At 41.6% G+C, this 24,851-nt stretch overlaps 1 pseudogene; it reads left to right on the plus strand.

Annotated features, from left to right (window-relative positions):
- Positions 1–1,435: 1,435 nt before the first annotated feature.
- LOC126425156 (5S ribosomal RNA) lies at positions 1,436–1,553 on the plus strand (annotated as a pseudogene).
- The last annotated feature ends 23,298 nt before the right edge of the window (positions 1,554–24,851 follow it).

Here is a 24,851-nt window from a genome sequence, read left to right on the forward strand (position 1 = left end):
CTACATCCTATTATAGTTCACCGAGCGAGATGGCACAGTGGCTAGCACACTGGACTCGCATTCGGGAGAACGACGGTTCAATCCCGCGTCCGGCCATCCTGATTTAGGTTTTCCGTGATTTCCCTAAATCGCTCTAGGAAAATAGCGGGATGGTTCCTTTGAAAGGACACGGCTGACTTCCTTCCCCGTTTAACGGTTCTTTATTTACGTGACCATTACGGCACTCCAACCCCAGTTCTCGATACCAGTAATATCGTACTACTTTTCTGCGAAGTAACAGACATATTTTTGTCACAATATTCACATTTGGTTTTATTAATGTATGGGTACTCCGATGTATCGATATATTACAATGATATGGTTCTTGTGTGTATTCCTTTCTGTGAGAATGTCATACTCTTTGACTTACTTGTAACAGTTTTGGCGCGAATACACACAGAGCAGTCTTTGTTTCACTTTGCAGAAGTTAAGTTGTTATTTCGCTTTGTAAAAGAACAGTCAAGTCTCGTGTTTGGTTAAAGTGGAAATTAAATTTATAAAGATTGATACAATACTGTTTTCTTGATAGTGTGACAATTAAGAAGAAGTATATGAGAATTTACAAGAAGTTTAATAAAAATGTGGATCGTGAACACCAAGTCAAAAATTATTTCTACCATACCATTGTTCTGATCTTTGATTGTTTGATCATTAAGAATTTCCTGAAAAACACATTTTTTAGGTCTTCAAATATTGCTAAAATACAGATCTGGACCTTCTAGCAGTCAAAGTGGAATCACCCCAGAATCAACAAGATGAGCCATAACAACTTCGACGAAATCTACGTGGGAATCCATTCAAGATAAATGCCAAAATTAATGACTCTTTTACAGTGACTTCATTATTTCCATTCTGACGATACCATCCACAGTCTATAACTTTGTTGTTGCCCGATAAAGCGAACATATGCTGCGTGAGCAACATTATTAATCTGATTTCTAACCTACTTTGCAAGTGGTGGTATTGTTAGAACGTCCTTCCGATGACCTCGTTATATGGCCTCCTCCCCCAAACAAACTAACCCAACCCATTATCCTCCCGAACAGCGCACAAAGACACGCGTCGATCCTACACAGGAGTTCGAGAGTAGGTGGGTGTTGGGAAACATTGGAATATCCACCATGTTCACCCGACCATCTGGTCACCAAAGTGAATCTCTTGGTAGCACACGCTACAAAACAAGAGGAGAGATCATCCGTATCACCAGGCGGTCCGTGCTAGACATCCACAGAGATTGATGCGCAGAGCCTGTACCACTTCTTCCGCCTATTTGAAGAGGAGGTGATCGAGATGTGAAGCGATTGTATTCACGGCATATAACACAGTGAACGTCGGTCTGTAAAGTCTGGTAAGAAGGATCACTGTGTTGACACTACTTTTTATCATGTATGAAACCGCCAATGGCATTTCCGCAGTGGTAACACCGGTTCCCGTCAGATCACCGAAGTTAAGCGCTGTCGGGCTGGGCTAGCAATTGGATGGGTGACCATCCGGTCTGCCGAGCTTTGCTGGCAAGCGGGGTTCACTCAGCCCTTGTGAGGCAAACTGAGGAGCTACTTGATTGAGAAGTAGCGGCTCCGGTCTCGGAAACTGACATACGGCCGGGAGAGCGGTGTGCTGACCACGGCCCTCCATATCCGCATCCAGTGACGTCTGTGGTCTGAGGATGACACGGCGGCCCGTCGGCCCCTTTGGGCCTTCATGGTCTGTGCGGGAGGAGTTTAGTTTATGTACGAAACAAGGTGGTCAGCTATTTGACCGACTCTAATTGATCGGCTTGTTTCCTTGTGTGCTTCCTGCTACCACGTACACGCACAGTAAGTAAAACGTCTTTTCTATCCTTTGTTGTGTTGCAGTTTTAATCGACACCATCGTAGATGTCAAGAAATGAACGTCCGAAAGTGCATTATAGTGTACAGGATGCCTTGCACAGTAATGCCGCATCTTTTGTGCAGCAGGTATCAGCTGAAGCTTGATCTGCTGCTGCGAAGGATGGGGGAATCCCCCCCCGCTCCCCCAATATGTGGGCGGCAGGTTGCTAGGAGGCGGCCATACCCTCGCGGTGCACATCCCGCCGCCCTGGCTCTTTAATAAGAAAACTTTTTAAGGTCTCTACCAGGCAGCACGACGGAGCGCAGCACAGCACAGCACAGGTAGCGCGCCGCCAGCAGGTACTCGCTCGGACAACTTGCGCCCCGCATATAATACAAAGTTGCCGGCGAACGCTGGTAATTTTTCCGGGCCCGGGATTTAAGGCAGTTGTCGAGGTTATGGCCTAAATGTACTGCCGTGCACTACTTTCGCCATGACGAAGCTTTTTACTCTTCCCCCGTACGCTAATGAGCTACTTTTCTTCCTTCCGCTCTCAGCCTCTACACCTCCAGGGTAAACTGCGTGTATCAGAATTGTTCTTTCCGAGGCTGAGATAACGGAAAACTTGCTGCCACTTACGAAAGCTTTATAGCCGCTATTTATTTCATAAATTACCGTCGACTGAGACAGCTCGAATAAATGGAAGTGAGTCCTGTGCACGGCCGTTTTACTTGCGGTAGGTCGAGTGACGGGCTGCAAATCACGATTACATTCATTCGCACCGAGCTACTCTGCGAAGTTACGTCTGTTTCACAAACCTTAAGTTTCTCCAAACAGAGATCAGGATAAACAAAGAAAGTGGATGATCTTGCAAACTTCTGCGTTCTGGCCCTCTATCGGACAGTCGGGTTCTGCCGACCGCCGTGTCATCTTTGCCAGTGGTGTCATCGGATGCGGTATGGAGGGTCATGTGGTCAACACACCGCTCTCCCGGTCGTTGACTACGGAATACCTGGTAATATTTCGAGTAGGTCCTCAGTTGGCCTCACAAGGCGGAGTACCAGGCCTCCAAACAAGAAAGGGGCGAGAATCGTACCCGTGTCTTTCGCATGGCACCAAACCGCGCTGACGACTCAGTTACGGAGGCGGACTGTTCATTAGGAAAAAGCAACAGATATTCTGTTACTCATAGATATGGGGTAGGTTTCATTCGTTTTATTGGCAGGACTCTTACAGATCAGCTAAAGACACTGCCTACACTACGCTAGTCCGTGCTCTTCTTGAGCACTGCTGCGCAGTATGCGATGCGTGTCACATACGAGGACATCGGAAAAGTACAAAGAAGGGCAGCACGTTTTGTATTGTGGCGAAATAGGGGAGAGAATGTTACGGATATCGTACGCGTGTTGTGGTGGCAATGATTAAAACAAAGGCATTATTCGTTTCGTCCATATCTTTTCACTAAATTTCAGTCACTAACTTTCTCCTACTAATGCGAATATACCTTGTTGGCATCCAATTATGTAGGGAGAAATGATCATGTAATAAAATAGAGGAATCAGATCTCACATTGAGCGAGGTGGCGCAGTGGTTAGCACACTTGACTCGCATTCGGGAGGGCGACGTTTCAAAACGGTTCAAACCCGTGTCCGGCCATCCTGATTCAGATTCCCCGTCATTTCCCTACATAGCATCAGGCAAATTCCGAGATGGTTCCTTTGAAAGGCCACGGCCGACTTCCTTCCCCATCCTTCCGTAATCCGATGGGACCGATGACCTCTCTGTGTGGTACCTTTCCCCCCAAATCAACCAACCAATCAATCAGATATCGCACGGCAATATGCAAATGATCATTTTTCCCGTTCGATAATGTAAGGGTAGCGACATAGTCTGAAATTGATTCGATGAACCTTTTGCCAGGGACTTACTTGTGAAATGTAGGGAAGACACGTAGACGTAGATGTAGTAGAAAAAGAGAGAGAGAGAGAGAGACAGAGAGAGAGAGACAGAGAGAGAGAGAGAGAGAGAGAGAGAGAGAGAGAGAGAGAGGGAGAGGGAGAGGGGGAGAGAGAGAGAGAGAGAGAGAGAGCGAGAGAAAGAGAGAGAGAGAGAGAGAGAAAGAGAGAGAGGTGTTATGAATGCTGCTACACAGCCTCGTCATAAACTGTAGTTTGAATAAATTCTGGCGATAAGGAATATTTTTGTCACCACGAGTCCAACTGGATACCTTCATGACTGTCTAGAATGCATACCTCCATATGCTCCAATTCTACATATTAAGAACATAATTTTATTAATTACTGCTTACACCGTAGTTGCATAAAAGAGTAAAAACTTATCCACACATTATTCACATTGTAATTTAACGATTACTGATAACAGCTGCATAGTGATTTAAGTTATTCACGACACTCGCAAGTCACTCGCAGAATTATTTATTGACCGGTTTCGTTCTTTAAATGAACAGGAGCATTATCAGACACTCTGAAATGTACAGTGTAAAATATACAAAGAGTGGCAATATGGAATCTTACACTGTCATAATAGAACATAAAGGTAACTTACATTTTAAATACAGCAGTTGGCCGAGTACATTGACAGCACCAAAGTTTAAATTGACTGTACTACAGTACTTGCAACATCCATGACAATCTTTATACAAAGATAAAGTAGTGATCTTATTGAGCGAGATACATGGTTCAAATGGCTCTGAGCACTACGGGACTCAACTTCTGAGGTCATTAGTCCCCTAGAACTTAGAACTACTTAAACCTAACTAACCTAAGGACAACACACACATCCATGCCTGAGGCAGAATTCGAACCTGCGACCGTAGCGGTCTTGCAGTTCCAGACTGCAGCGCCTAGAACCGCACGGCCACTTAGGCCGGCTGAGCGAGATAAGGTGCTACATTTATACTCATTGGTTCGAATGTAACCTGCGAAAAACCACTGTATTTCAGTTGCTACGCTACCATCAAAATGTGCTAAACTACCGATAATTGTTACGAAATTTGTATTGCAACCGAAAGTAATGCTTTTCTATTTCAGTGGCCACTTTTACGGGCATGTATACACACACTTCATTCGTGCATGTGATTGCGCTGGATTATCTGTCAAATAAATCTGAAAAAAATACGTCTTTAATATTTGCGGTACCTTTGAAAATATATTGCAGATAATATTTCTTTAAAAATTTCTTTACAAATGTACATTCAAAATCTCAGTTTCTTAAAATATTTTTGTTTGGTTAATATCGAAGATTTTATGTCCAGGCTGCATCTCTTTAGCACTTCGTCGAATAACTGGAAGAATCCTTGTAAATTAAATTCATTTTGTTCGTTTAGTAAATTTTGTTTCTTTTTCTTATTTTCTAAGAAAATTTCCAAGTCTTCCAAGACATTTAACAAAAGGCCGTGTATAATTCTCAGGCTGTGTTGAATCCTACACTCGCTTTCCCCAATAGGCAGGTGTGCTCTCGCAGGAATTTGGTTCATTTGGTAATATTTTGTTTAAAAAAATGTTCATAATTTACGATGCGGGGAATATATATATATATATATATATATATATATATATATATATATATATATATATATATATATATATGTATCTTATTCCAGACCCCTCATCTCCCACTGTTCAATAAATATGTTATTTTTTTTTTCTAATATTTCGTGTTTCAGGAGTTGTTTTTATTTAGGAAAATCGTCTTCTATGATTTTCCAATCTCAAAATGTAATTCTTTCCAAAATGCAGCACCACGGTTTAGTAGATCTGATTTATCAGTTTATGGAAACATCTACTTTTCCTAAAATGTCATGCTGATTTGTTAATTATTCAAATTATAATATTTCAGTGTCTGGAAAATTCTTGGCACATTTTTTTAAATCCACGCGCACATAGAAATTACACTCTCACAAAATGGTAGCTATTATTTTGTCATTTTCTAGTTATACAATTTTTCGTAAAACAACTTACTTCTCTGCTATTACACCTTTGTGTCTTTTATTGTTTCCGTCTTTTGAGTTAATAGTTAAAATGTAATTATCCTGTATTTTACTATTTTCCAATTTGTCGCGCACATAGGCTCAGTGAGGCAAGGCCCAGCAGTAATGATGCAATCAATCAGGTTTTCATGAAGTGATTATCAGTTGGTTTGCAGTTGGTATTCAGACAAGATAGCCACTATATTATTAATCAGTCAGTGCTCGATAATTAAAGCTTAAAGGTGCCACTTGAAAACTTATGTTCCACAAAACATACATTATGTATATTAACTGTGAAAATTTCTAAACACAAGTTGATCATCGGTACTTGGTATCAATAATAGTGAAAGGATCGAAAAGTAATGTCTGAAATATTGAGTACAGTATTTAAAAAAAGGTTCACAAATCCAATAATAGCAAGAGTACCGTTAAAAAAGTGGTTCTATGAGATTTGTGAGGTAAAAAAAATCAAAACATTTTTACGTTTGCCGACCTGTGTGGCCGTGCGATTCTAGGCGCTACAGTCTGGAACCGCGGGACCGCTACGGTCGCAGGTTCGAATCCTGCCTCGGGCATGGATATTTGTGATGTCCTTAGGTTAGTTAGGTTTAACTAGTTCTAAGTTCTAGGGGACTAATGACCTTAGCAGTTGAGTCCCATAGTGCTCAGAGCCATTTGAACCATTTGTTAGTTAGGTTTAAGTAGTTCTAAGTTATAGGGGACTGATGACCACAGATGTTAAGTCCCATAGCGCTCAGAGTCATTTGAACCATTCTTTTTTTTACGTTTGGACGGTTACGCACGTCCTTTGTGTTCCATGAATTAAGAGAAAATGACTAACGTGTGACGTAATATGTATATGTCTAGTTACGGGAATTCGAGTCCGTCTGGTATGCAAACGAGAACCATTCCCTTTATGCCCGAATATACTTCAGCATAAAAGTTTCGGGCTCGCAACCGGTCGTCGTTCATTTTACTGTATGATATTTTGACTGGACAGCTGTCGGTCACCCTCGGGTGAGCTATTGAAGACTGATGAAGATATTCCGTCCCGTGAGCATTACGCGCATGACTTGAGAAGGTGCTGACTCACTGACCATACGACCCAGCTGGCAGCGCCCCCTCTGGGGATAAAATCGGGGAAATGATGAGGTACACGCATTATCCAACTATCACAATTCATCAGACTTTCCGCCATACGTATTTCTAAGGAGTCTTTGATAATGGAAAGTCAAGATCACCGTCAGCAGGAACTACGAAATACCAAGTAGGACCTAGGCCATGGAGTAGGCGTACAGAACGGATACTGGTAATGGATTATTACGGAGACTGGTAATCGATTACTACAAAAGAAAACAAAAAAAAAGTTAGAACGGTAGTAGACTTCAAAATTTTATGATTAAGGTTTTAAGGAATTTCAAACTCCATCCCAAATTAATAACAATGATAAAATTAAATCTAATAATATCGAGTCTAAAGTAAGTTTCAGAGGCGAAGTATCTGAGCCGTGTACGATTAAGACGAGGAATGTCTTATCTCATTTCTTTTCAGCTGTGACCTGGAATACGTGACTGGGGAATGGTTCAAGGAGAAACCTAAAAGCATAAGAACTGGAGTTAAGAAAAATCAAATAAACTTAGACGGTTTGGGGTTCTCAGATGACGTAATTTTACTACATAATAGTATTCAGGAAGCCAGAAATCAAATAACTAGCATAAAAAATATAATACCTGAAGTAGGACTCCAGCTATCATTCGAAAAGTCTCAGATATTGGTAGCGGATGCACTAGTAAGCAACCACATAACATTAAATAGCAGGAAAGTAAAAACAGTGAAACAATTTAAATTCGTAGATGCAAATATGACATATAATTTGAACGAAAAAGCGCCATTGCATTAACATGGTCTACATGCAACAAAAACTGTGTATCTATCAACACTAAATTACAATCGTGCAAGAATATGGCTCAACCAGAAGTGCCATATGGAAGTGAAACTCGTTCAACGTTACTCAGAAAAACGAAACAGACAAAATCGTAACGGCAGAGAGAAGAACAGCTAGAATATGAATAAATAAGAAATATCAAAAACATAGACAATTAGGGAAGTGCAAAATGAAGCTGTATACAGAAAACTGGAGCCCATTACAGATACTATACGGAGAAAAGGGTCTCTCTTTGGTCACATTATGAGGATACCACAAACCGTATTACCGAGGAAAGCTATTGAGATACTCGGGAAAATGAAGCAACAAGTAGGATGGATAAAAGAAATTATGGAGGATATACAGGAACTAGAAGTAACACTGGACGATTTGCAAAACAAAACAGAAAATTTTAGGAAATTTAAAACATAAAGATAAGCTTTAAACTAAAAACTGACAAAGGACATAGACAAAATAGAGTATTTGCAGACGAAGAACTACAAAAAGGTCAGATGATTCGGAAAGAAAAGTTACTGGAAACGAAACTCATAAAATGAGTGACTGAAGTGGCCGTGAAAGCAGATGAAGAAGAAGAAGAAGAAGAAGAAGAAGAATTCTCAAAAAGATGTTATTGTGGCCAAAACTATTGTTTTATCTTTCACTATTGAATGTGCGATGGAGATATGGAGATACAATTTTCTGTAATTGCAGAATCTGTTGGTTGCAAAGGGCGACAGCAACGATTATATGCCGTGCGAGAACATGGTAAAAATCACTTAAAATATTTTATGCCTACTTTGGTTACATTATTCATTACTTGATCATGCAATTCACAGACTGATACAGAAATAGTGTCTGATGATGGCACAACGATTCTGAGTGTGTTTTGACAAAAACAGTGAATAATCGTTGCTTGTATAATGGATGGATCTGAATACCGATAATTTAATCTGAAAAACGAGGCAGCTGTTGAAGCTTAAAAGCCAAATGTACTTAATGCTGACAAAACCGAGACAACGCGTAGAGCAAGCAAAGTGATACGAATTAAACATGAAAACTCAGTCAGAAGCAAATAATTCACTGTTTTGTTTGCGAAAAGGTTCACAGTCACAACAAACTGCCTGACTGACACCATTTCACCACATTGCCTTTCATTAGATAAAGTAAACTTCCGTTTACGCATATGAGACGTCTGATAAGTCCTTGGACTCTGGTGGATGGATACGATTAGTGTAACTTCTTGCATATTCCGTTAATCACATTGCGTACAACTCGCCATAATGTCAAACATATCAGTTGGTTTGCAAGTAGTAGACATGTTATCTATGAAAATGCTAGCCATTTATCGTAATCCACTACAAAATTTCATTAGTGCCTACCAACTGCTTACTTACTAACTAATAAATTTGCGTGTGAAGTAGACGAAATTATTAACTAGAAATGCTTTCAGTTTGTTCAAAAATCTTTCATTATTTGCTAGGACATTTTAATCCACACGGAAAGCAGTGAAAAATTTTTAAGACTGCATTATTTGCTAATTTCTGTGAAGGAGTATGGTTAAGAAGTAGATAGTGGACGCTATATTTGTTTTTAGTGTTATATTTGTGAGTGTAACGACTGTAGTCAAGCTGCGCCTGATCCTTCACAACAAACATCGTAAGAGAGTATAAAGTTGTGTACATTACGTTCGCTGATCTACAGCAAATATTTTTTACAGTACGTTACTATGCTGTGAATAGTTGGTATCTATGCGTGGAATAGCCCCAGAAACTGACTGTAAACCAAATTTCGTACAAATGTAGCTTAAAATCCGAAAAGAATTCATTTTTCGGGACAGGAGGAATGAGGGAAGCTAAGAATCCTTATCTTCGCCAGGAGCAGAAAAGGGGGTTGGAATGAGGTAACATACTCAAATAACAGAAAACGTTCATTATTAGTTTCGAGACTATAGTCTTCGGTGCTGCTGGGATGATCGATGATATTTTAGAAATCGGTTCATTACTAGAGAATTGTGGATTATCAGTGTGTGGCTGGTAAGGGGGTGATGTAAACATAATCGAAAACGATGAGCGTTAATGCTGAATCTGTAGTGTTCGAGGTTGCATGATGGTAGCAATTGATTTACAAGGGTGGTTGTGCGGTGGAGGTGTTTGTAGGTGTTGGAAAGTATACACCTTATTCCGGTAAACTCTGTCCACATATCACTTACCGCCTAAAAAAAAAAAAGGGGAACGGGTTATAAGATAAGCCTACCACTCCTGTACTGGGTCTCTTCAACCTACCCACATATTCTTTAGCATTCGTAATTAGCACCACATTTCAGAACCTTCTGTTCTCTTTTTATTTTCACATAAAAGGCTAAATTCCACACAAATGCCTTCTTAAGAGATTCCTAACTATTTACATGTCTTATAGATGTTAAAAAAATTCGCTTTTTCAGAAATGATTTTCTTGCCAATCTACCAGTCTGCATTTTATATCCTCTGTACTTCAGCCTTCGTCAGTAATTTTGCTGCCCAAATAGCAAAACACATCCGCTTCTTTTGGCACCTCGTTTCGTAACGCAATTCCTTCAGCATCGCCGAATATAATTCGACTACATTCCGTTACCTTTCATTTGCTTTTATGGATATTCATCTTCTAACCCCTTTTCAAGACGCTATTCATTCTGTTCTACAGATCTTTCAAGCCCTTTAGATAGTCTCTCAGAATTGCAATGTCACTGGCAAGCCTGAACGTTTTTATTTCCTCTCCCTGGAATGTAATTCCTTTTACGAATTTCTCTGTGGTTTTCTGTACTGTTTCCTGAGTGTACAGATTCAATAACGTCGTGGGTAGACTACCACCCTGTCTGACTCCATTCTGAACTAGTGATTCCCTTTTATGTCCTCTACTCTTCTTTGGTTTATGTACCGCGTCTACACTCCAACAACCTAGGTACAGTTCTCTAGCCTGTGCACATTTTTTGAAAGATTATGGCTGTTTGTGCAGTTGCACTTTTCGCTTCATGCCGTTTGCTTGCGACGAATCGACTGTGCTCAGAAAAAGTACAAAGCAGAAATGACAACAGCGTGTAATAGTATATACGGACAGACGTAAGCGGTAATTAGGTGTTTCAAACGAAATACTAAGTTCATCTAGGTACACGACATGTGAACTTCAATGTCAGAAGCACACCTAAAACAGCCACTGATGCTGAAGTTTTACGGACGGACAGGACCAGAAGTTCTCTTCGTCTAGTCAACAGGCCAGTCGGTGTTCGCACACTGCTTGCGAACAAGTCTAAAGCGGCCATTAACATTCACCGGCGTTCTTCACAACATGACTGACGTAATTGCAACTCGGTGTTGTTGTCTGCCTCGTTGGAGTCTGCAGGGGAGGGATTTTGGCCTTTTTGTTTTGTTGGCGACTGTCGGCGGCAGAGTTTGCATACCTAAACAAGCGCTCGCCGTTCCGGCCGAGCGAACAGCTAGCGACGCGGTTAAGGCCGGCCGCTGAAAGCACGGAATCGGCGAGGCAAGTTCTGCTCCCCGGCTCTGCTACAGTACCTCTGCCAAACGCACAGTATAGCAGAGTAATTATTTTCTGTTCTAATAAACTGATCATCACCGACGAGACAATGTTCTCCGTGCGAGGCCATACCTTAAACTTAGGGCTTTATTCCATATCTCAGCTTGTATAGTCAGTCTATGAGAGTTACTTACGTAGTTCGCTAATTCCCCTACTTTTCGATAATTTTTGTGAGTAGTCCGACCAGAATCATTGTGATTAAACTAAGAGGCTAAGCTAATTGCGTTTTATGGGAGGAACCTGACACGTGGTTCTAGGTCAGGACAGGTAGATGCCCATTTTAACAAGAACATTCGGTGCCAGGTGGACATCCATTGCTACCGAGAATGCTTCCGAATTGTTTGGGCGTGGTCCATGGAACTCTCCTATCCCTGACGTTTCGTCCAAAGCTACGTTGGACATCTTCAGAGGTGCTCCTGGTTGTGTTGAGTCTTGCGACTGACGAGTTGGACGTCGAAGAACGGCTTAAATACCGTGAAAAGTGGGCGCAGTCTGGATTTCACGTGATGGCAGTGATAAGCCTTGTCAAGGATAAAATATAACTATCGATCAAAGATAAAAATTTCTCATCGATTCTGTATCAAATGGCTCTGAGCACTATGGGACTTAACTTCTAAGGTAATTAGTCCCCTAGAACTTAGAACTACCTAAACCTGACTAACCTAAGAACATCACACACATCCACGCCCGAGGTAGGATTCGAACCTGCGACCGTAGCGGTCGCGCGGTTCGAGACTGTAGCGCCTAGAACCGCTCGGCCACTCCGGCCGGCGATTCTGTATCGCCACTGTCGCTGAGTTTCATTGCTTCTTCTTTTCTGTTAAAATTATCCCCATGTTTCTATATTTAGATGGCTTCTCTTTATAGCTGTGGATAATACTTCGTCATGGTACATAAAACTTCAGTTTCCGAAAATTTCACTACGTGATCACCCGAATGCAGAGCATGTTCCGCCTCGGCTGAGCTGTCTGTTTTCCCTAGTCGGCAAAGACTTTTATGTTCCTTTAACCGTGTATTCATACTTCTCTTTGTAATTCCAAATTAGACTCTACCACATGTAAACGTATTCTTGTATACACCACTTGCAGACAGGGGGGACGTTTATCGTTAACGGAACGAAGTGCTTGGGCTATTTTCTCAGTTGATCAGAAAGTTGGTCGAACGTTATGTTTCCTTAAAATCTTGCCGATTTCATCCGTTCCTTTTTTGTTGAAGGGTAGAGAAACCGTGTTCTCCCATCGCTGTGTCCTATCGTTGTTCTTAGCCCTCCTGTTATTTGGTAGCAAAACTCTATTTATTTCCTTACTAGAGTACCCATTCTTCTCAAAAGCTTGCTTTAGATGTTTTAACTCGGCGTCCAGGTATATTAACACGGGGATAATTTTAACAGAAAAAAGAAACTATGAAACCCAGCGATATATGGACAGTGGCTCTAAAGAACCGATGATAAGTTTTTATCTTTGACTTACTATGATCAATAGTTATGTTTTATCTTTGACAAGGTTTATCTCTGTAATCACGTGAAAAGTCAGATCACGTCCACTTTCCACGGTGTTCAGGCCGTTGTTGACGTCTGACTTGTCAGTCGGCAAGACTCAGCACAACCAGGAGCACCACCGAAGATGTCCAACGTAGCCTTGGATGAAACATCAGGGACAGAACATTTCCATGGACCACGACCATACAACCCGGAAGAATTGTCGACAGCTGAAACATCCGGTCGTGAAAGCCTTCATTGTACATCCATTGCTGCCTGAGGTGATTCTTCTGGGACTGACAGAGGACATTTACGTTGTGTGTGTGTGTGTGTGTGTGTGTGTGTGTGTGTGTGTGTGTGTGTGTGGTAGCGGTGGCCGGAACGCGAGTTGCCAGTGCTCCGAGGTTTCTGTGGGCCGCTGCCGCTCCGTTTTTATTGGCCACCGTGACGTTGGCACTCGCGGAGCACTATTTACTGCCGCCATTCTGCCCCGACTTGAAAGGCAAACAAAGCATTGACACATTTAAAGTTCCCAACCTTACGGACGCTGTCGGCCAAAGTGGGTCAGCGGCCACATGCAGTGTCGGCGGGCTGTCCCGGACACCGCCAAATTGAATGCCGAGCTGACAGTACTGGCTGCGCGTTGTGGAGTTGTCCGAGAATCGCTTCAGAACAATACGAGCTCTTTCCGCAGCCGCAACTTCCATCTAAAGGCTTGTAATAACCTTGTGTACAAAAAGGGGCTCCGAGTTCATTCTCCCGTCGACGTTGTAGTCATTCAGGACAGAGCACTAGTTTTATTAGGCAAGGCAAGTGAGGAAAATTGGTCTTCTCCTTGAAGGAGCCAATTCAAAATTCACCAGAAATCATTTAAACAAAGCAACAGACTGTAATTTGTTAATCAATGGCTATTTTAGACCCCACCCTCTTTTAATACTTGTTCAACGCGAACAGTTACTGGAACTGATAGCGAACAGAAGAAACAAAATTAATCTTTATCCTCCATGGGAGCCGTTTTAGAACTGCTTGTCAATTTTAAATTTTAAGTCAGACGGGTAACCGGCACTGGGGTTGTTGACTTTCGGGAACACTGATCTTATTGACTGAGCTATGTAGTGGCGTAACTAAGGCACGGCAGCCAGAGCTCTCTCCCAGGACGCCGTTTCCGTGGGAATGGTGAGGGAGGGGGGCGGAGGGAATATTTTGACAAAATGAGTAAGGCAAAGTTAAAGGGAAAGAATATGGATGAAGTAGGAGGGGAAAAACGAACAAGTAAAAGTGGAAGAAGAAGAAGAAGAAAAAAAAGAAGAAGAAGGAAAATGGAAAAATTTGGTGAGGCTAGAATAGAAAAGGCGAGGGGTGAAATATATGAAAGGAATTCGTGACTATATTCCGGCTGAATTGTTCCATAACATCTTCCTGTCACTGTTAGGGTGACATTTGCATTTTTGTTTTCGTCTAATAGGTAGAACCACTTTTTCATGTGGTGTTTTTGTTATTTCGTTCGTGTGCTTTCCATGTTTTGAAATGTATCGTACGGAAAAACTGTTATTGATGTTTGTATATGCTGCTTCATTGCAATGTCATGTTGATCTCAATAAATGAATCAACAGCGATGGGGATGAAACAAAAGTGCAGTGATCTTGGTGGGGAAGGGCCTGTTATGCCACTATATGGAAGTACGGCTTACCACCGCCTTCACTTGCTCAGTTCGCCAGTACCTCTCACCCATTCAATTCTTGGCTCCAAAGTTGCTGGACTAACACCTCTAGGAGAAAAAATTGTGGTTAAATGGCTTACAAGGGAACCGTAAGAACGTCCCTCTCACCAATGTGATTCATACTAACAGGATGCTTAGGGCACGACTAGCACTTCAACATATGTAAACGCCGACCGGTGTGGCCGAGCGGTTCTAGGCATCTACATCTAAATGGATACTCTGCAAATCACATTTAAGTGACTGGCAGAGGGTTCATTGAACCACCGTCACAATTCTCAATTATTCCAATCTCGTATAGCGCGCAGAAAGAATGAACACCTTTTCTTTCCGTACGAGCTCTGATTTCCCTTATTTTATCTTGGTTATCGTTCCTCACTATGTAGGTTGGTGTCAACAAAATATTTTCGCATTGGGAAGAGAAAGTTGGTGATAGGAATTACGTGAGAAGATTCCGTCGCAACGAAAAACGTCTTTCTTTTAATGATGTCCAGGCCATATACTGTATCATTTTTGTGACACTCTCTCCCATATTCCGCAACAATACAAAACGTGCTGCCTTTCTTTGAACTTTTTCGATGTACTCCGCCAGTCCTATCTGGTAAGGATCCCACCCCGCGTAGCAGTATTCTAAAAGAGGACGGACAAGCGTAGTGCAGGCAGTCTCCTTAGTAGGTCTGTTACATTTTCTAAGTGTCCTGCCAATAAAACGCAGTCTTTGGTTAGCCTTCCCCACAACACTTTCTATGAGTTCCTTCCAATTTAAGTTGTTCCTTATTGTAATACCTAGGTATTTAGTTGAATTTACGGCTTTTAGATTAGACTGATTTAGGCGCTTCAGTCTGGAACCGCGCGACCGCTAAGGTCACAGGTTCGAATCCTGCCTCGGGCATGGATGTGTGTGATGTCCTTAGGTTTGTTAGGTTTAAGTAGTTCTAAGTTCTAGTGGACTGATGAACTCAGCAGTTAAGGCCCATAGTGCTCAGAGCCATTTGAACCATTTTGAGCCAACATATGTAAACAGGAACAAGCAACTCTCAGCCGTTTTCGAGTTCGAAAACTTTAGCCATCCTTATATACTTCGTATGGTCATTAGCTTCCAAGCAGCCCACAGGTGGGTGAGTAAGCCGTTAGTTTCATAGGGGTGATGTCCCTGGATCGAATCTGACTACCGGTAATTTTTTTTCATTCCCACTTAATTCTGATAAGTTTGCGGTATTAAATTTACGTCTCAGAAATGTACCAGGATGGTGCATCCTAGCGATGTTTATTTTTGCAGGCAAGTCTTATAAAAGTACCACAAAACTGCACCTTCGTCATGGAAAAGAAAAGAGACATAGCTTCTAAACAAGACTGCACAAAAATTCTATCAGTCGTGCACTAACGGTCGTCTGTATCAGTATTCTGAGGCTTCGGTATGCGCGGTACGCCTATAAGTTGTGTGATGAACGAGAACCGTTAATGAATGAAAAGAAAGTTTGTTTTGCAATAGATACACTGAAAAATCACACACACACACCAAAATTCGGAGTTCATCACAAGGGGTGTACATCACAATAATTATTGTTTTCAATGCATCTGCAATCATTATCATCCTGATTACTGCATAGGTTGTATATTAGATTATATATTACGCTATTATATTAGGTTACATATTATACTTGTCACAAATGTAGATACAATAATACCAATCACATAGCTATAATGTCTGAATTGAAAGGTCTCTTATATCCTTTCTTATTTCCACACTCATTAGCAAATAAATTTTTCCTCGTTTTTCAGCATAAATTTTATGTAAATAACTAATCAAACAGTTAATATTGACAACTTTCGTAGTCATAAGAAATGTGTTGTTAGATTGACGTGGAAATGAAAAAAAGTATTAGCAGTGAGATTCAATGGTGAGTCTTCTCAATTATTAAACTGCTGCGGAATGCTTGAATATTTTCGACTATGCAAAACATATAAGCACGCCTAAAACCATGCAATATTCTCGAAAACGGTCCTGTTTACATGTGTTAAATTTCTGTTCATGCCCTATACAATCTGTCAAGGTGAAACGAATCGGTGTTGAGAATTTCGTACGGTCCTCTTGTTACAAGCTATGTAGAGGATGCACTGAGAAGTTTCGAAAGTGATAGAAAGGCGGTGGCAGAAAATCTCTGAAGATGCGACTGGTGGGTCCTGCGTTGATAGCTCAATCAGTCACAGCATTGCCCACAAACAATAAGATTACTGTTTCGAGTCTCGCTCCAGGATACAGTTGCGTTAACAAAATGTGTGTGAAGTCTTATGGGACTTAACTGCTAAGGTCATCAATTCCTAAGCTTACACACTACTTAACCTAAATTATCCTAAGGACACACACAGACACACACACACACACACACACACACACACACATGCCCGAGGGAGGACTCGAACCTCCGCCGGGACGAGCCGCAGTTGCGTTAACCAGGAACATTCAGGCTGCAGACTTGCGATATTGATAATCACAAAGTGCTTATTCAAGAATATTTTGCAGTTGTGAAACAAGTCCTGCCCTGATTCAGAGAATGTGGTGCATAAATATATCCCTCATGTAGAACACAGATAAGGATTTTACGTCCAGTCGAATAAAAGTTAGTTGGAGCACAGCCTAAGGTTGAAGAAGGATGGGAACGGTAATCGACCGCGTCGTCTTCAGTTGAACAATCTCTGTATTTTAGTCTACTGATTTTCAGTAACCATGATGGACGTAAGCCTGTATTTCTGGACGAGGATTTGCACTCTAATTCCTCCGAATGCTGCTCCACCAGTGTCCTGTTCTGTGCTACCTCGTTCGAGTCATTTTCGTAATGCAGCAGCGTTTTCTTAGAATCAATTAAAATTATGCATTTTAGACGTATCTTGAATGGATAATCATCTGTAAAGTGGCTATGATTTCGCACCTTAGAAAAACTCATCCACAAACTTTGCCGTGATCTACAAACACAATTAGGTATCATGTGACAGGTTGTACATCGTATGTATAAATATATAAAGGAGACTGACATTGTCACATACGTCTTGTAAATAATTGTTAACGCTTATTGCATGAAAGGTGACGGAGTGTCTTTATTATAAAAACGGCGTAATGAATGATTGTCTATACTATTAAAGGTTGGAATGCCAGAGGAGATGAAACGGCAGGCAGAACTCAAGCTCTGGGTGGAAGGCCTGCACAGGTGTTGGTCCTGTTTAAATACAGGAAGTAGCTAGATGGACGCTGTGGCACCTGAGCTCTGGAGCGCAATAGGGTGACGGCCGGCGGCTATTGTAGCAGGGGCCGGAAGGATAATCGGATAATACTTCCAAACGCTGGAAATCTTGGACGGAAACCACACAGGCTGGGTTATTTCCAAGGATTTTTACTCAGAAGCGTACCGTTGTACGAGTATAGGTCTTTCTTCGCAAAGTTTCCGCGCTGTATGACAAAAGACTAAAATATGGTGGCTGGCGTAGAGAGGGAGACTATTCCGTGGTTTCGGGAATATAATTCGTTTTCGGAATTACGATGGTGGGGAGCCAAGCCTTGCTTGGAAGCCAGCGCTGTAGAGACGTGGTCTTCCGTTGTGAGCGCCCGTGTGTGACGGTCGCTCGATATCAGCTTTGCTGGTATGGACGGACTTGCTGTCTTTGCTCTCAGGAGAGTTTATAGCTAGAACCGTTAGGCACTATACTGTTGCGAACCTATACGATTCTGGACTTCACCTCCGGGTTGGAAGTCGTCGTTGAGTACGCAGCGTTCAGTAATTGAGAGCACTTCCTCTGCCTATACTTACGTTGAGACGTTATCTGAACTCCGTCCTTGTGGCTGGGACTTCGCGCTTCTCGTCTGTAGAACACAGAGAGGAGAAGACAGTAGTAGAGTATATTAGTTAGAGGACCACCTTCTGCCATCCTAGGGTTTGAAAGAGTATTTGTGGCTGGAGTTCTTCCATCGTCGCAGACGAGTACGAGAACCATCACTTCGACGCACCAGACGCAGTACATATGGTGATATCGCAAATTGCTTCGGCTTTTTAGGAATATAAAAGCTAAACAGCTGTGATAACGTTAATTTATTTCCTCTGAGGTTCCACACCACCGTAGATCACCTTTGAAAGTAGTGTCTCCTAGTGTTTGGTACGTAGATGAAGTCAGTCATTTCGCGTTATTGATATTAGACTACGCAGTCATAATAAGGGGCAGAGTTTGGCAATTGATTAGTAATTTTACTTAGGAAATGTGTACTTTGTAATATAAATGTTTTTTTAATCTACAATAAATGTATAAGCAGGAACAACGTTTATCATGTAGTGTGATTAGTTGCCTTAATCTTTCAGTTATGTTTAGATTGTAATTTAAAGAATTAAGAGATCCTAAGATGTGCTTCAAGGGGTAGTCAGACAGGGCCAAGTCTTCATTTTAGCGTATATTATTCTTCGTTGCGGACATTCTTTTTACACCCACCTGGAGTAGCATCTTGGACATCTATAGATGTATCAATAGCTTCAGGCGTGACCCGGAAGAATGTGTTAGGTCCATCACTGTTTATATTGTATACTACATGAATGCCCGGCATTGCCCAGGCACGTATTTTTGCCGATTCTAGCTCGTCTCCTCCTTCTCCCTCTTTGTTCATCTCTTACATCCTCCTCTCTGTCCGTCTCCTTCTTTCACCGTTCATCTCCTCCACTCTGCATTCTCTCCTTGTGTCCTTCTCTGCGCCCATCTACTACTCGCCCCTCTCTCTGTCCATGTGCTGCTCTCCACGCTCTCTGTCCATATGCTCGTCTCCGCTCTCTTTGTCCATCTGCTTCTGCCCTCTCTCGTCATCTCCTCCACTTGTCTTCTCTGAGTCCATCTCTGTTGGTTATTTCCTGCCCCCGTCTCTTTGTCCACTTCGTCCTCCACCCTCTCTCGGTCCATCTCCTCCTCTTTCTTTGCGATGTCCATCTCCTCCGCCTCCTCCTCCTCCTTCTCCTCCTCCTCCTCCTCCTCCTCCTCCTCCTATCTCTGTCCAACTCCTCATCCTCCCTTTCTCTGTCCATTTCTGCTCTCCCCACTGTGTGCATGTTCTCCTCCCTTACATCTGTCACGTATCCTCTTTCCCCCTCTCCATCTCTCCCTCTCTCTTCCTCTCCCCTTTCTCTCTCCAGCTTATCATCCCCCACCCCCACAGGTTTCTGGTTCTACCGCCGACAGTATTCCTTTGTAGATAATCTGAAATGCGTACCACATTTGGTTGACATCAATCTACTGATTTACGGGGAGCATTTTAGCAGCGGTTTTGGCAGAGTACGCGCATGCCACATATATACATATATTTAACATATTTCACAAATATTCGCACACGTATTTCAACTGTATCTGTAGCAAATTTCGTCCTTCAGCTTCGATTGTACAGAGCTCAGTCACCATCAACTCAATTCTTCTGAACAGTGTGTTGTACAATGGTATAATTTTTCTGGTACATTCAATGATATATTTGTATACTGCCTGCGAAATCTGTTGCGAACAGAGTTATTTGCAAATACGTAATAAATTAAAACGTCGTGGGGCGGTTTAACCACACGAACAGTGACAATGCGGTAAGCAACCAACGTATTCTCCTTTCAGCACTTTTTGTTGGTTCTCAGCAAGCAAAACTTTTGTATAGGATTGAAACTATGTGTTAATTTTGTAACAAGGCTCCCATTCTCAAATTCTGGATGAATAACATCTGCGAAATCGTTCATCATGACATACACATCGTTCTCACCACCACCTCTTCCTCTTTGACAGATAGGCGCTTCTTACCCCTACAGTAATTCCCGCCAGACGTTATGTGATATGTGTACCAAGTTTGGTTGAAAACGGTCCAGTGGTTTAGGAGTAGATGTGGAACACACATAGATACGTACATCATTTATACGATTAGTATGGATGAATGACCTGCCACATAACGTTATTAGTGACCTCAGAATTTTTCAGTAAATGATACGTATATAATGAAGGGCTCTCTGAAAACTTGTAGAAATTTACAGGTAGATGTTAACACATGTCCATACATCGCAAAACAAGTGCTGTGGTTTTGTGCAAAAGTTACTAGTGATGATGGAACGAACATATGTAAGAACAGACTGTGCTGTTTCACGATATATGGACATACGTGCTCGCACTACTTAGCAGCGTTACGAATGTATATAACAGCAGATGCCAACGACATATAAATGTGTCAGCTTGTATAAAATAGACATGGCTTAAGCCAAAACATGTAAGTAAACATGATTACATAACTGCATTTTTCATTTTGTGTTATCGGCCGAATGTTAAAATACACAACTATTCTTGTAAAATATTTTATAAACATTTTATATTTCAGCTGCAGTTGATAATGGGGTAAGACCGAAATTGCCGGAGTGCCCGAGCGGTTCTAGGCGCTACAGTCTGGAGCCGCACGACCGCTACGGTCGCAGGTTCGAATCCTGTTTCGAGCATGGATGTGTGTGATGTCCTTAAGTTAGTTAGGTTTAAGTAGTTCTTAGTTCTAGGGGACTGATGACCTCAGAAGTTAAGTCCCATAGTGCTCAGAGCCATTTGAACCATTAACAGTCACTCGCGTAAACGTGATGTCTTTCAAGAAATTTCACATGACTGTGAGTCCCAATTATGAAACGTTAATCATTCCGTAATAAATTAATGAGTGGAAACGTGCAAAATATTTCAGGAGATTGATTCGTTGCTTTCAAAGATTAGCGATTGTGCTTAGAGAAAAACTAGCAGAACCAGGCTCAGCCATGGTTCGTTTCTTCGTAAAGCAGATAACTCGACTCTTACTACCGTACTTAAAGGAAAACGTAGCCGATTACAAAGTTTGCATTCATAAATTTATAGGTTACGAGATCGGAAGTACTGGTATAACCCAGCCAGTACTATTGTAATTTAGTGTGCTTTTACCTAAATAACAGAAAACCCTTTTTTAATAATGCCACGCATAGCCCTCTTACTAAATTTAGTTTAGTTTCCAAATAAAGTACACTATGGAGTGGTAGTCCTGTTAATAGGAAAAGCTAATCAAGAGAGTTAGCCCTTTTTTCAGGATTTTAGCGTGTGTTGCGTCTAACGGTTAAGTAAATCAGACTGAGCAATTCTTTTCCATGACCTTACCGAGCGTTTAGAAAAAAACGCAGTATGAATACTATCACATTGAAGCTAGGACAACTCAGTTACAAGTTCATTTAGTGGTTTAAAATATGTACTACAGGTCGCCAGCCTATCCTGGCAATGAAACAGTGAAGTATTGGAAAAGCAGAAGTAGGAATCTTGCCCACTTTCATGCTACTGTTTAAGTTACTTCCTCAAATAAATATTACTCTACTTAAACAATGTTGTACGACACCCTTATACACTGTGTTTTTAAAAGAGAAAAAGAGCAGTAGGTAACTTCAAGGAAGCTAAAAAAATTTGGCCAGGAAGGACCTTTAGAAAAGTACTTTCCATAATCAAGAAACTTAAATACTAAAATAATTAGATACTAAGGCAAACTCATTTTATTTTTAACATTTCACTTCAAAAAACCTCTTTATTAGCGGAATTTACTGTCAAAAACTATTATTCTTTGAACTAAGTCTTTATAGTCATTTGACAGATTCTAGTAACTTTGATTCACTCTGAATTTTACATAAGCATGCTTTTATTATAACACTTTGCACTAGTTAAGAAAAATAATTTAAATGGTGCCTCTAACTTGGCACTTCATAAGTCTGTAAAATAGGATACTCGCATTAATCAAACACCAGGAAGGAACCCGATATAGGTGTATGATTAGGATGAAATAACAGGGTGAATCAGTTTCTTTAAAACAAAGTTTAAATTAATGGTTCACGCTGCACAAAAGTAAAATACAAATAAATCTTATCTGGTGGTTGTAGGCTTTGATGGGGCAATAATTATAGCGGCTACGCTCCCATAGTACGGCCTGCAAGTGTCTTTCTGTATGGGCTCAATTTCTCTTCTCGGCGTCGTTCAATTTTACATACAGTAGCCTAACAACTCGCAGCTATGCCCTAAGCTGTTTGCAGTCTTCATCCGAGGCAATTTTGTGCAAATTTGCAGGCAAAGCTTCTGCTGCTCCACATTGGTGTTTCCTGAATCACTGCTGCCTACAGACTGTGTGGCTTACTTCCCGCGCTTCCGCATCTCGTGGTCGTGCGGTAGCGTTCTCGCTTCCCACGCCCGGGTTCCCGGGTTCGATTCCCGGCGGGGTCAGGGATTTTCTCTGCCTCGTGATGGCTGGGTGTTGTGTGCTGTCCTTAGGTTAGTTAGGTTTAAGTAGTTCTAAGTTCTAGGGGACTTATGACCACAGCAGTTGAGTCCCATAGTGCTCAGAGCCATTTGAACCATTTGAAACCGCGCTTGGTCTAGGTAGCGCGCCGGTTCGCTCTTGCCACCTTTTCCACCAGCACAGAGCCACTTTCGTTTCAAACAAAAGCACACGGGCTTTTACATAGCACCTATTTCTTACAGTGTTCCTAAGCGTGATCATTTCTTAAACTGTCAAATTTACATCAACATAAACAACTTATACACAAAAATATTTTTAACTACAAAACGTCATCAGAAAATTATTTAGCGTAATAAACAGTTTACAAAGTATCTCACATACATTACTCACATACAATGCAAAGAACTTCAAACTCCAGTATAGTACACTTTACTTTCTTTACTTTATATCTACAGAAAATATAGTACCAGTACGCGAAAATTTAAAGCATATATATATATATATATATATATATATATATATATATATATATATAAATTTAAATGAACTATAAAAAAATGTTATACTGAGTGATGTGGGAACTGTAAATAATCCATTGGATCCATAATCTTCGTTTGAGCTGATGGGGTTCCCACAGTTTTGTCCTAGCGCCGAAAGATTTGCATGTATTTGGTTCGATGGAGAAGCATCTGCGTGATACTCAGATTTCTACCGATGATAAGATGGTGACGTCGGAATTATGAATCTTGTCAAAAGATGTAGTACACGTATATAGGTTCACGAAGATTAAGTGGAGAAATTATGTGATCTGTGTGGGAACCTGCCCACTCGTCTGATATAGGATGACTAGGGAGCTGTTGCCTCGGATAGCTAGACAACAGTCAAGCATATCTTATTAATGTAGTTTGGTACAGTAAATTGAATTGACAGTGCTTAACTTTGCGTTCTTACAATGATGGGTCGCAAGCAAATGGCGACACGCAAATAATCAATGTCCTTCGATATATACAATGCCCATGCAAGCAATTAATTCAAGTCATAAGCCACGGTTAAAGCCTTTATATCACTGCTGGTCTTCTACTGCCCGTCTTCTAGTGCGGTCGCGGCCGGGGCTAGCTAGAGCTGCGTTTATATTCTCTTCGTATAGGCGGCGCCCCTGTCGTGGTGTCTTTATAGTCAGCGTTCTATTGGCTGACGCCTTCTCTACTCTGTCGTTCTAGGTCGACGTGCCTGCGCTTGATGTATGGCCGGAACAATCTGCAAAATTTCTAACAAAGACTGCTCCATAATTACATTACTTTTAAGACATGCACTGTAAGCAAAATCCGCTGTCGTTTGCTTGTGAGCAAAAACGTTTACACAGACAAATTTCTGACTTTAAGAGAATTGTCATCAAAGCAATGTCTGCTACCGTAGCTGAGTGCTCGGCGTAGCTAAATGCCACGGGGAGGCCCGGGTTCGATTCCCGGCCGGGTTGGAGATTTTCTCCACTCTGGGACTGTCTGTCTTGTTGTCCTCACGATCATCGACGCGGAACTCGTCGAAATGGCGCGAAAAGTAAAGACTTATACCAGGCGGCCGAACTCCCCAAAGGGGCTCCCGGCCAAATACGCCATATGCACATTTCATTTCATCAAAGCAATTACTATACTGTCCGTTCACACAAAGTGGGCAGCTGATTATTTACCCAGAGAAGAACTGCAACAGCTGTGACCGATATGGAAATACACAAGCTTATGAATATTAAGCGAGAGAAAAATTGTGTACGTTATGCAAGTGTAAATGCAGACGTCAGCAATCTCGCTGATGCTGCTGCAAATCATACTTTGTGATACAGCTTCTCATACTACTCCTGTCATTCCTTCATTCAGAGCAGTTTTAATGGCGCGGATTTTAAAACAGCACTTTCGTCGATGGACGTTCCGCTCTTTAGAGCACTCGCCGCTAACGCGAAATTCGTATGCCATTTCGACTGTTGTATATATTCAAATTACAGCGGCGTGTCCCACTTGTGTATTGTTCCGCGGAACATTGGCCGCACGCTGTTTCCATGGC

The sequence above is a fragment of the Schistocerca serialis genome, chromosome 1 (assembly GCF_023864345.2).
Source record: "Schistocerca serialis cubense isolate TAMUIC-IGC-003099 chromosome 1, iqSchSeri2.2, whole genome shotgun sequence".
In the NCBI taxonomy this organism is placed as follows: Eukaryota; Metazoa; Arthropoda; class Insecta; order Orthoptera; family Acrididae; genus Schistocerca; species Schistocerca serialis.